The sequence below is a fragment of the Orcinus orca genome, chromosome 2 (assembly GCF_937001465.1).
Source record: "Orcinus orca chromosome 2, mOrcOrc1.1, whole genome shotgun sequence".
NCBI classification, from domain to species: domain Eukaryota; kingdom Metazoa; phylum Chordata; class Mammalia; order Artiodactyla; family Delphinidae; genus Orcinus; species Orcinus orca.
In genome coordinates, this window is record NC_064560.1 from 112,249,033 (window position 1) to 112,261,392 (window position 12,360).

Below are 12,360 nucleotides of genomic sequence, written 5' to 3' on the forward strand. Positions count from 1 at the left end.
TTTATTTTTTTAATTCTTTTTTTTTTTTTTTTTTTTTGCTGTATGCGGGCCTCTCACTGTTGTGGCCTCTCCCGTTGCCGAGCACAGGCTCCAGACGCGCAGGCTCAGCAGCCATGGCTCACGGGCCCAGCCGCTCCGCAGCATGTGGGATCTTCCCAGACTGGGGCACGAACCCGTGTCCCCTGCATCGGCAGGCGGACTCTCAACCACTGCGCCACCAGGGAAGCCCTTTAATTCTAAAATACATTTATTTCACTTTCACTTGTAAAGTGTACTTTTCTTATATATAATTCTGATATAGCAGGGGTTTTTTTTTACTTTTCCTTTAGTACTTTGAAGATATCATCAGTCTGTCTTCCCTACATTTTGAAAAGTTACCTTCATTTCTATTGCTTTACCTTATAGGTATTGTGTCTTTTTGTCTCTGGCTACTTTCAAGATTTTCTCTTTAGTTTTGGATTACAACAGTTTGACAAAGATGTACCTATGTGGGATTTTCTTTGTATTTATACTGCTTTCTGTCCATGAGCTTCTTCGACCTATAAATTGATGTTTTTCAGCAAATTTGAGAAGTTTTCAGCCATTATTTTTTCAATTTGTTTTGTTTTTGTTGTTCTATTCTCTCTTATCTTGCCTCCTGGGACTCAAATTACATGTATGTTAGACTTATTGCTATCATCTCACAGACAGATGTGGCTTTGTTCAAGTTTCTTCTATCTCACTTCTCTTTGTTCCTTAGATTTAATAACTTCTATTAATCTTTCTTCAATTCCACTGACTCTTATACTATCTCAAACCTGTTTTGAAGCTCCTCCAATGACAATTTTATTTCCATTATTGTACTTTTCGTGTCTATAATTCCCATTTTTTTTTTTTACTAGTTTCTATTTCTGTGCTGAGATTCTCCATCTGTTCCTTCATTGTGCACATATTTATCTTCAAGAAGTTAAACATATTTATATGTTATTTTAAAGTCTTTATCTGCTCATTGCAACATCTGCCTCACCTTAGGGTTTTGTTTTCCATTGATTTTTCATGAGCTAGGGTCACATTTCCTTTTATTTTTACATATCTACTGATTTTTATTTGGATACTGGACATTATGAGTGATACATTGTAAAGACCCTAAATTCTGTTATGTTTATCTGTGGAGTGTTTTTTAAACAGATTTATTAAGGTATAATTGATATACAAAGAACTGTACATATTTATTGTGTGTAACTCCACAAATGCAAACACCTGTGATACTGTCACCACAGTCAGTTAATAGACATATCCAGCAGCATGATTTTTTTTTTAAATTCTAGCAGGCACTTAATTTGATAGTCAAACTCTCTTCTCTACATTGGCAGTTGCTGAACTCTCAACTGAGTAATTTCAGCTTCCACCATTTTTTTTGTTTCATTTTGTTTTTGTTTTTCTGGACCTCTCTGTTTCCCCTCCAGTTAGTGGTCAGCCAAATTACAGATTTAATTTGGGGCTTATCCTCTCTGTAGTTCCTTCCCTTTCAAGATTTCCTCCCACATGTCCCAACTCTGACAATACCAAACTGTAGTATCTCATACCTCAAGTGTGTAAAGTTGTGTCTTTCTGCTATACTTGACATTTTTTAGTCAACCACAAAATGGCAAGTTTCACCTCTTCAGGTCATCTTTCAAAAGTGTTCTCTGCTCCAGTTTCTCCCATTTTTAGTCACTCTTCAATGCCTTCAAAGAGTTGGTTATTTGTTTTTTAAATTTTAGGTTTGATAACTGTTACCAATGGGAGGGTTGGTCTAACTAATCTATCGCATAGAAACCAACCCCCAAAGCTTTTATTGTCACTCTAAAGGCTAACGATTCAAGAATCACAAGGGTCAACAGCATTTAACAAAAAGCGTATACCACATTTTTAACAAAACGTGAACAACACAGGAGGAGTCTGAGGGACTTGGTTGTCTCTTTTTCATTAATTTTCTTCAATCACAAACAGAAGAAATTTTACTGATTATTTTGTGTGTTTTTCCCTAGACATTTTGCTAAATGATTACGACAAATCTGATGAGGACAAATTTTTGTTGAAAGAAAAGTTTATGGGCAATGTATGAAATCCTGCCAAACACCAGTTACTCCCTACCCTCTATTTCCCAGGTGCAGGGAGTTAAAAGAATCAAAGTTATCTAAAATTCAAGTCTGCTATTGTAATTGACAGGCATGACCTATTTCACCACGTTAAGTCCCCCAGTGTGTGGAAAAAGAATTGGGGCCAGCTGTCCCCTCTTTGTACCGAGGACCTAGAAGGAAGAAATAAACTGCTGCATTAGAGATTAAGATCGACTATATAAGAAAATATTTCTCAATGTTGAAAGTGATTAAACTCTTCAATGGGTAACCAATAACAGTGTCTGAGGGAATGTTTATGGGAGTGTATGTGTGTGTGTGTGTGTGTGTGTGTGTGTGTGTGTGTGTGAACATGTGATTGACTGTATCTCTTCTGTATCTAAAAATGATAGTATATGCTTTATCTTGTATGAGTTTGTAATCAAAGCTCTGTCGTAAAAGGGTTGTTTTAAATATCTAAAAGATACCATTTAAAAATTGGCCTTATTTTCCAGGATGTGTAAGACCACCCAGTATAATAATGTGGCAAGGTCAGACATCTCAGTTAATTGGGACTTTGGATTCCTTCAGAAAAAGGATAAGTTCAGCTAAGTGCCAATATTATTTCAGATCCTTCTCGTACTACCTCAAGCACTGTACTTACTAGTCACATAATTAGTACTTAATACATACTCAAATGCCAGAATATTTAAGCCAGTGCAGTGAAAAAGTAAACAGTGGTATCAGGAGAGCTTGTTTTAAGACCCAGCTCTGCCAAAGAAAGGCAGGGCTATTGAAAGTTTATTCTCTGTGTTGTTACTGATCTGAGAGTCTCACTGTGAATGGGTCTAAGGGTGTCCATGGCCATGGGTACCACAATGTCCAGTAGTTCCTAGGATTGAAGAACACTGAATGCTGCTCAGGCAGCTCTGTGAAAGTCACCCTTCTTCTGCTAGATACTCCCCATAGGCTTTCAGTCTTGTTACTAAATAACTAGGGCTAAATTACTTATGGAAATAGAGCTTGGGTCTATGGCTTTGACTGCTTTCCAGACATATGCTCTAAGAGCTTATTAAGACCTGTTTTTCCTCAATGCAAATTTGTCTGAGCCAATTAAAGGGGAAATAGCTAAATTAAAGATAGCTAACACCTGTACTTGTGCTCTGTGGCACTGTATTAGTCTGCTCGGGCTGCCATAGTATAATACCACAGATGGGGTGGTTTAAACAACTGAAACTTATTTTCTCACAGTAGTAGAGGCTAGAAATCTAAGATCAAAATGCCACCAGGGTTGGTTTCTTCCGAGGTCACTCTTTCTGGTTTGAAGATGGCCACTCACTTGCTGCCTCTTCACATGGTTGTCCCTCTGTGCAGGTGCGTGTACCTCCGGGATCTGTCTCCATGTTCAAATATCGTCTTATAAGGATGTCAGTCAGATTAGATTATGACCCACCCTCAGGTACTTTAACTTAATCACATCTTTGAAGGTCCTATTTCCAAATACAGACACATGGGTTAGGGCCCATCCCAATGACCTCATTTAACCTTAATTACCTCTTTTAAGTCTGTATCTTCAAATAGAGTCACATCTGAAGTACTGAGGGCTAGGACTCCAACATATGAAGGGGGGTGAAGGGGGGAGGACACACAGTAGGGCTCATAATAGGTGCCAAATCTATCACCAGCCATTTTGGCACATTCACAAACGTAACAAAAGACCCATCAAAGAAAGACACTTACACAACTGAAACTATTGAGAAACTACACAATACAATATACTTTTCGCTTATCTGTCCTCTGCTATATCTTTTGAATCTTCTCTGCTCTTTCTTGCCACAGGGGAAATTTCCAAGCCAAGTTTGCAATATTGAAATGAATGAAGTTATATATTACCCAAATAATGGAATGTCAATAGCTTTTAAAAATCAAATTTTAAAAAATGATGTAGAAAAATGCAAACAAAACAATATTAAGTAAAATAAATACCAGACAAAACTATCTACATATTATAGTCCTACTAACAACCTTCTAAGGTTCATATGAGGATTAAATTAGTTATATGTAAAACACTTAGAAGATTTTATAGCATTAGATAAGTATTCAATATATAACTTTTATTATAGCTTTTTATTATTACTTGTATTATCATGTAGAAGAAGAATTTAAGATTTTTACTGTTCATCTGTTTGTCTTCCTCTGTACTACAGTACACGGCCTTTAGTTGTCATTCATACTCCACATTTCCTTGTATAGGCTCTGCTTTCATAAGCAACATCTCTATTGAGGCAAGAGTGTCACAGGTGAGTATGATGTTTTAAGTCTAGCCTACTTAACAGACTTGAGAATTTCCTTAGAGGTTGCTTTGTGATTGAAATTGAGAGGAATACTTTTCTTTAGCAGACACTATTAACCAGTCTGTCAAAAACACACTAGATACAAAGGACTTGAATTACAGGGTTGTTTGGGGAAGGCTCCTGCAGCCTGTAATATCATTAGTCAGGAAGAAGTGGTTCTTATATTAGTCAGGCCCCCTAAGGATGTTGACAAGGATAATAATTCTTTCCCAATGCTCTGATATTGTTTCATATTAAAACAAGAGAGGAAAAAGGCTTTGGGAAAGAATACACATTTTTAATAGAAGCTATAATTCTGTGTGAAGGATTATCTGAATAGTTTGCTCAAGAAATGAAATTATAGAACTTACTCCACTGATATAGCCATCGAGGAAACGAAGCCAAAGTCCTATCATTCTTTGTAGTAGAGGTTTGTAAGGACAGTTAGCCTTGTGAAACTTCTGTCCATAAGTCCACAGGCTTTTGCTTTGCTCTGAAAAGAACAAACTGGTATTATTAACCTGTGCTTAATCTGACTACATAGCTTTATTAAAAGTAAACAGCATTATAGCCTCTGAATCCTTCAGGTATTAACATATATAGCTTTTAAAAATGACAAGTCACAAACATAAAAAGATATATAGCCTCGTGGATAACTTTCGCCACGTTGGGTATGGATGGTTAATAATAAATCTTAGTTTAATACAGTTTACTTGCCATCATCTTGACTCTATGAGATACATAAAATTCTGCCTCAATTTATTTAAACATATCAGAAATGTATAACTTTCCGGGGTAATTTTTGGTCCCTGCATTCTCCAGAAAATTACCAGAGGCTTGAGCGGGGTTGAGGTTTGTTGTAGGTGGAGCCCTCCAGGGGGCAGAACTATGTCTCCTTGTTTAACTCTAATTTTTTTGAGTACCTAGCTGTCACTGGATCTCATAGGGAAAAATATAAAATCCCCAATCAATTTAGAAATAGATTTAGACCCAGAAGATAGCCAATTAATGCATCTCAACTTTTCAGAAAGCCTGAGTACAAGCAAGTAGCCCCCAAGGCCCCAGGTAATGATTGCTATTTCCATCTTCATCCAGGAGAAAAAAAGCTGGAAACAGCCTTGATTCTAAGAGTGTTTCAGACCACTGATTTTTATCACCGAGGTAAGAGTTATTTGCAACTCATGTATAGAATCATAGCCTCTTAGAGCTACAAGGATCCATAGGGAAAATCCAATCTAGTGCTCTCATTTTACAGATGAACAGACTGAGGCCCAAAGAGGGTTAGGGACTTGTCCGAGGTCACATACTTGTTAATAGCGCAGCTGGGCTATTGATCAAATGTACCATTTCTAAAAGGCTTAATGGTGCTTGAAAAGCAATTGATTATCCTAAGTAACAAATGCTTCCCCTTCAATGTTACTTGCACTATTGTTTGTAGAAAGTACAAAATTGTATTTCAGCCCAGCTCCCTCTTGAGATAAATGAAAATTAATACTAAAGCCAAAAGATTTTTGATTAGAATTTGATGCTGCTTCAAGTAAAGCAGGGCTTACAACAACTCTACTGATGAGTGTCTCACGCTCACTTCTAGGAGCAAGAAGGATAGGAATGGGGAGAAAGATGCCTGCCAAGTTCATGGATAAAAGGGATTTCTGGGCCTTGAATGTTTTTCTCTAGAAGCAGAGAGTCCCTTTCTCATTTTGAATAGCATGACTGCGACCGGGCTTGTTGGACTCAGGGGTACCTTCTCCCTAGTCTTCTGACTATGGCAGATCTGGGAGACTGTGGGTGGCACTCAGTGTCCAATCACTTCTTGTTTGTACCCCTGTTTAGGTTGCAGAATAAGATAGCATCTGGATAGGAAAAAAATGGTAACTTGGTTGTTACCATTTAATAAATAACTATGGTATCTGGAGTCATAGCAATGAAATATCTGGGCATAATTAAATATATATATATATATATGTAGATTGTATAAACCAGCATCTTTTACACAGCCTGGTTATAAATTGGTTGAGCCAGTTTGATTACTGGAGTCATGTTAGTAATGAGACTAGCAATATAGTCTGCAGATTTAGAGGCTGTTGATGAAGTGGGTATCTTGTAGAAAAGCAATGTATTGTAGAGTAATAGAGGTTTCGGCTTCTCTGTCCCATCTTTAATTGAATTAGAAATTTTGTTTGAGAAAGGAAGGTTAGAGTCTTAGTCTCACATTTGGTCTCAAGTAAGCATGGAAGCTGGAATGTTAGGTAGAATTTCACCATCATTGTTGCCATTGTCCACTGTCCCCTGAGCACACACTGCCATAGGCCAAAGGGAGGGCAGCTTATCCATGGTGAGAGGTCAGCAGTTTGCAGAGCAGGTGAGAAATTATTACAGCTGCTACACTGCATTGCTTTCTCAGCTGTAAATGAGGCTTCTCATTAATGAATCATGCACACAGGCTGCCAGGGTCTCAGCATTAATTGGCACTAATGGGAACATCTTATGGTTGAAGGGAGAGCTATGGGAACCACTTTAAGTCTGATTGTATTTGGAAGGGAGCTTGGACAATTTACATTTTCCATGAAATTCTAGGGCAGCCTTACCCAACACATTTTCATTCCAAACCACAAGTAGATCTGCAGAGAAGTGTATCGAATTCTTCATGAGAGACAAAGAATATCAACAAGTGTTTCAATGAGATTTTCCATTCTCTGTCAAGCATGGCACCTACAGAGAGTGTCTGAATCTGCTTTTTACTGCACCATGCATTCTAAGGCCTAATGCAGTGTATGTAATTTGCTTTATTCCTTTGAGATCATTCAGCAGGGATTCAGTGCAAGTTAGCCCTGAGGAAATTTTGACCAATAAATTTTGTTTAAAAAATGTGTCCTCCCATGATAATGTACTGTTATTCAACAAAATAGGCTGATACAGAAGTTTAATCTGAGCTGCTTAGAATGTTTTACCCCTTAAGTGGAACTGCTTTGTATTATTTATTTTTTAGCCCCCCAAAAAGAGCCCCTTGTAATTAGTTTTGTGATGTTTGGCATTGAGGAATGGATATTCACAATTTTGGTATAGGTCAGACCTTTTCAGATCATGCAGCAAATGGGTAAATCCTGCTTCCCAGAACACCTCAAGCCCATACTACACCCTAGAGTGAATTGGAAAAAAGGCATGCCTGCCTTAAGGTGGATGCACCCACACAAAGGCACACTGCAGCCCCCACTTGCTCCTTCAGTTGGGTGCTCCGGTGCAGTGCACAACCTGTACAAGGTACAGCTACATAATAGTTTTGATATCATCCTTGTGAATGTTAGCACCTCTGTAACCCAGCAACGAGTCTGTGGGAAGGACCCAGAACAAGCAAGCTGATCTTATAAAGAAAAATATAGGGCCCAGAGAAGAAGATGTGGAACAGGTCTATGGGGAAGCCACAATAACGACATAATTTTTAGTGGAGGAGAATGTAATAGAAAGCTTGAGCTCCACATCCCTGAAAGCTATTTTTTTCACATTTTCAATTCAATTTTTATATGTATATATGTAAATAAACAATATAACAGCACCAAGGACCTCTGTAAAATTTCATCATACAGTTTCTGTGCAGGATGCTTCATCAATAAATGGCACTTAATGTGGTTTAAAAACATTTGATTTCAGAAAACTCTTTAAACTGTCCATCAGAAACTGGGTGGGATTTTCCAAAGACACTCAGGTATTGAAATCAATACGATCTGTCTTCTGAATATCAGCTTGAGTTACACAGGCTAAGCTGAGGACCCTTCACACAGTGTTGAAGATATGATGCAATTTGCACTTGACTTGGCATTGCACTGCCTCAGACTTAGGCTGCCATCATCACAAGTATCTTCTACCCCTGAGATCAGCTACATCAAGATGGCTTATCATCTAAATCACATTGGTGAAAATACCTGCTAACCAAGCAGATTAATAAATTCAAATTCATCTTTGCTGTCCACTAAGAGCCTCACTTCAGAGCACCTTCTTGCAAGCTGCCAAATTAGTGAATGATCCTCAGGTAATAAAGGTTTTCCAAGACAAGCCAATAAAGCATAAAGTCATCATCCCAATTCTGTAATAATTCTCTTTCTCTAAGCCAGTTACTCATAAATTCCAAGACACTAGTTACTGTTGACTGATTTTTTCTGCTAACAATAAGAAGCAAGGGAGGAAAACCAATCTGGGTATAATCCATCCCAGGACTTTAATTTGTAGCTGATCCAACAGCCCCTTCTGCATATAACATTTCACCCAGACAAAAGTTTTTACAGCGTTCTTCATCTTCAGATTTTGGAAGAATGAAGGATATTTATCCTGAGAAAGGAGAAATAATTACATATTTTACATAGTTGAAAGGCATGATCCTGTTACTACCCAACTGCTGAGATTTCCAGTGACTTCAGTGTCTGTTCACGCTCTGTTGAACAGTTGAAAACGGTGCTACTTGTTGCTCTTGCCTCTGAAGTTTGGAGGAATATCCTTTAGGAACAGGTTTTTATTCTGAAAGAGAAACATTCACACTTTGCTTCCTTTTCAAATTCTTTGGGTCGATGTGAGCTACCACATCTGGACATTGAGCTACTTCAATCTAGACTGGCCTCAGGGATTCCTGAGGCATCCTTGGGGATAGAGAGGGAGCTAAATTTTCTGCCAAGTTGCAGGGCTCCACTGGCAACATCTGAGGCATCAAGTCTTCCACTGCAGACTCCACTGGCACCTATGCCATGGTTTTCAACTCAGCCAGTTCCACCCAGCACATGTACCAAGTCTAGGTTGGTCACTGCACAGGCACACAAATAAGCACTTTTGGCAGAGAGATGAGCAAGAGATAGGCCTTAGGGGGCTAAATTATGTATGAGTAAGCCTGTTGATTGTATCAAAGTTAAGGTTCCAATGGTGTAATGAAGATTTTGAATTTAGTTCTTTGCAGAAGTAGTGATCAACATCCCCCAAAGGTATTTTTATTTTTAACCAATACAACCTTAGAGTAATTTGTTCTACAGTTCATCCATTGTCAGAAGTAAATATTTTCTTTAGGCTCGAGTAATTTATTGCTGGAAAATAATGTAGGAATCTTTTAATCTTACCCTTTCATTTCACAGATAAGAAATCATGTGTACAGTTCAGTGATACATAGCTAGTTAATAATGATGGAGAGTGGCCTAGAATCTAGGTCTCAGGACAAGAAGTCTATTTCACATTCCATCTGTGCCATGCTAAATGCCCCAAATACACGCCCATGTCCCAGGTTCAAGAGGTGCTTTTAAGTCTGATATTCTGCTGTTGGGTGACTGATATAGCCTACCCATACCCTTCCCACATTAATACTTTTGACTTCTCTCCTCTCTGTCTTCATCTTTGCAAAATGAGGAATGATAATCTTCTGAACTATCCTTTTGAGGATAGTTGATACTCACAGATGACAATGGAAATGGCATTCCCCTTGGTTTAGGGAGTTGTATTAGCTGACCTCTAAGTTTCCTTTCATCTTAGGATCTAGTTTTGCCAGCATGGCAACCTCTTTCTCTTTTGCTTATTTAGTTACCTTTCCTTCTCTACTCTTATGTCTTTCTTGAGGGGCAATACCAAGACCTGTTATGGTACAATAAACAAGGTTAAAATAATGTTTTCAGTCCACCACCCTGCTCTCACATCCCCATCCCTTCTCCCATTTTACACATTATACACACACACCCTTGCTAACATATAATATTGTGCTGATATATTGGATGTAACAGTATATTAGAATTAGTCCACTGTGGCTCCTTAAATTAAGTCTAGTAGATCCAATTAGAATATGGTGCTGCTTTAGTAAAGCTGTGCTTAAAATTACTCTACTGATGAAGGTCTCATACTTACCTTTGGGAGCATCTTCTATTTGTGACTGGACCACTCATGAAATTCTGAGCAGCTGGCAGACCTACAGGCCTCTTCTGGGAAAAGCTGCCAGGGCAGGTCCTTATTGCAAAGGTAGCTAAGCTTTTTGGAATGTGACTTTAAGAATCTGGTCACAACTGACTGAACCAAGGATTGTTCATCACAGGAATATATTTATTGACTTAACATTGGACTAGCAGCCTTTAAGATGACCAATAAGGTTTCTCTATATTTTGTAGTGAATAATAAGGTCTTCTGTCTAGAAGAGAGTTAATGCAAGATACACAAGGAGAAGTGGTAGATACCAGCATTAGAGTAAAAATAAAGAAAGCAGAAAAGTCACATAAATAACCTATTTGTCCCAAACATTTTGTCTCCAGGTCATGATGGTCTAGTAGGAAATATTTGGGTTTTAGAGTTAGGTAGATTTGGATTCAAACACTTCATGTCTTCTTTGAGCCTCAACTTCCTTATTTTAAAAATGAGAACAGTAATACCTGCTTTAAAGGATCATTAAAAATATTAAATGATAAAGTGTTTTAAAAGACAGGACATAGTATATATATCAAATAGGTAAATAACTAACAAATGGCAGCAAATAAGGGAATAGCTCATGAATTTCTTGAAAAGATTAAATGAGGTAACATGTGCTGTGCTACAGACACAGCATAGGCATCTATTTATAATAAATGTTCCCTTTGTCCCATGTGATTCCAGGAAGTATAAAGACTTCCTTTAAATATCAAAGTAGACTTGAATTTCTGGTCTTCATTTGTTCATGTACTCGAGAAATGTTTAGAGAGAATCTGCCATATGCCAGACTAGAATAGAAAGATAAATCAGAAAGAGTTCCTGATAACTGGGAGTGTGTAGTATGGGTTTCAGAGACAGGAAAATAGGTAAATGACCTTTTAATGTGGTGAGTGCTATTACACGGTGTTATGGTAGTATGCATTCTTATCCGAATCCTTGAAGATTAAAATCAATACATCAAGAAGCCTAAATTCCTCTCCCAGAAACCAATCAGAAGGATATTCAATGCCTGGAAACGCAAACCAACTACTGCATGCAAGAGGTACGTAAAAGAAGACCACAGTGTCTGTGAATGCCGAGAAAAGAGGAAACATGTCTGGTTAGCAAAATTCAAAGGAGATGCCCATCATCAAGAAAACAAAAGCTTTCCTCCAACACCATCTGGCATAAGAAAGGTCTGAGTTAATAGTAAAATAGCATTTTGTGCATTTTAGCTTCCATTATGATGTTTCCTGTGTTTCTCCTCTTTTTAGATGAGACTGAAGTGAGAATATTAGCTGCATTAATCTATCCATTCATCCAAATCCTCACTCCCTGTAAAGCATGCCATATGTGAAAGAAAAGCTTTAAAAATACATAATGCTTCTATTTTGATCTCCTTCCAGAAATAAGCACTATAAATCATGCCCAGCCACCAAGTAATATTGAGCATCTGTTCATGGCATTTAAATGTCTAAAGGAGCTAAGGTTGTTTAGCCGAGAAAGGAGAAAACCAGAAGTAACATTTGTGACAGTCTATTATTCAAAGGGCAGTAAACAACTATTTATCATACCCTCTAAGGAATGAATAAGAGAAAAGAAGCTTGCAAGTATAAGTATAATTCAACTTCTTGAATATAAAGTTTAAAATGAAACAGTGAAATAGTTACTTCTACTTATCTATAATTATATTTATACATGTATACCTATATACATATAGAATTATAGAACCAGGATGTCCCAAATTTTATATCAAAGGCAAAAATTGGGGGAGGACAACCAGAAAGCTGTTTGAGAACCATGTTACTTCATAAATATATATTTTTAAAAGTTATCTACAAGCCTGTTTTCCTCAATCAGCAAGTACTCATTGAGTAAATAAAATGTTATCAGACCAAATATTTTGAAGGATTACAAAAAGTCTAAATTGTAATCCCTACACTGAAGGAGTTTATAGTCTGGTTGGGAGACAAAGTGAGTAGATAAAACAGTAGAAAATATAATGTTATTCATGATTATATCCTGTATTGGTTGTGTAACGTAGATGGCAA

The 12,360-nt window shown here is 37.5% G+C and overlaps 1 pseudogene; it reads right to left on the reverse strand.

Moving 5' to 3' along the window:
• Window positions 1-8,291: 8,291 nt before the first annotated feature.
• Window positions 8,292-9,179, reverse strand: LOC101269615 (gem-associated protein 2-like; annotated as a pseudogene).
• Window positions 9,180-12,360: the final 3,181 nt, after the last annotated feature.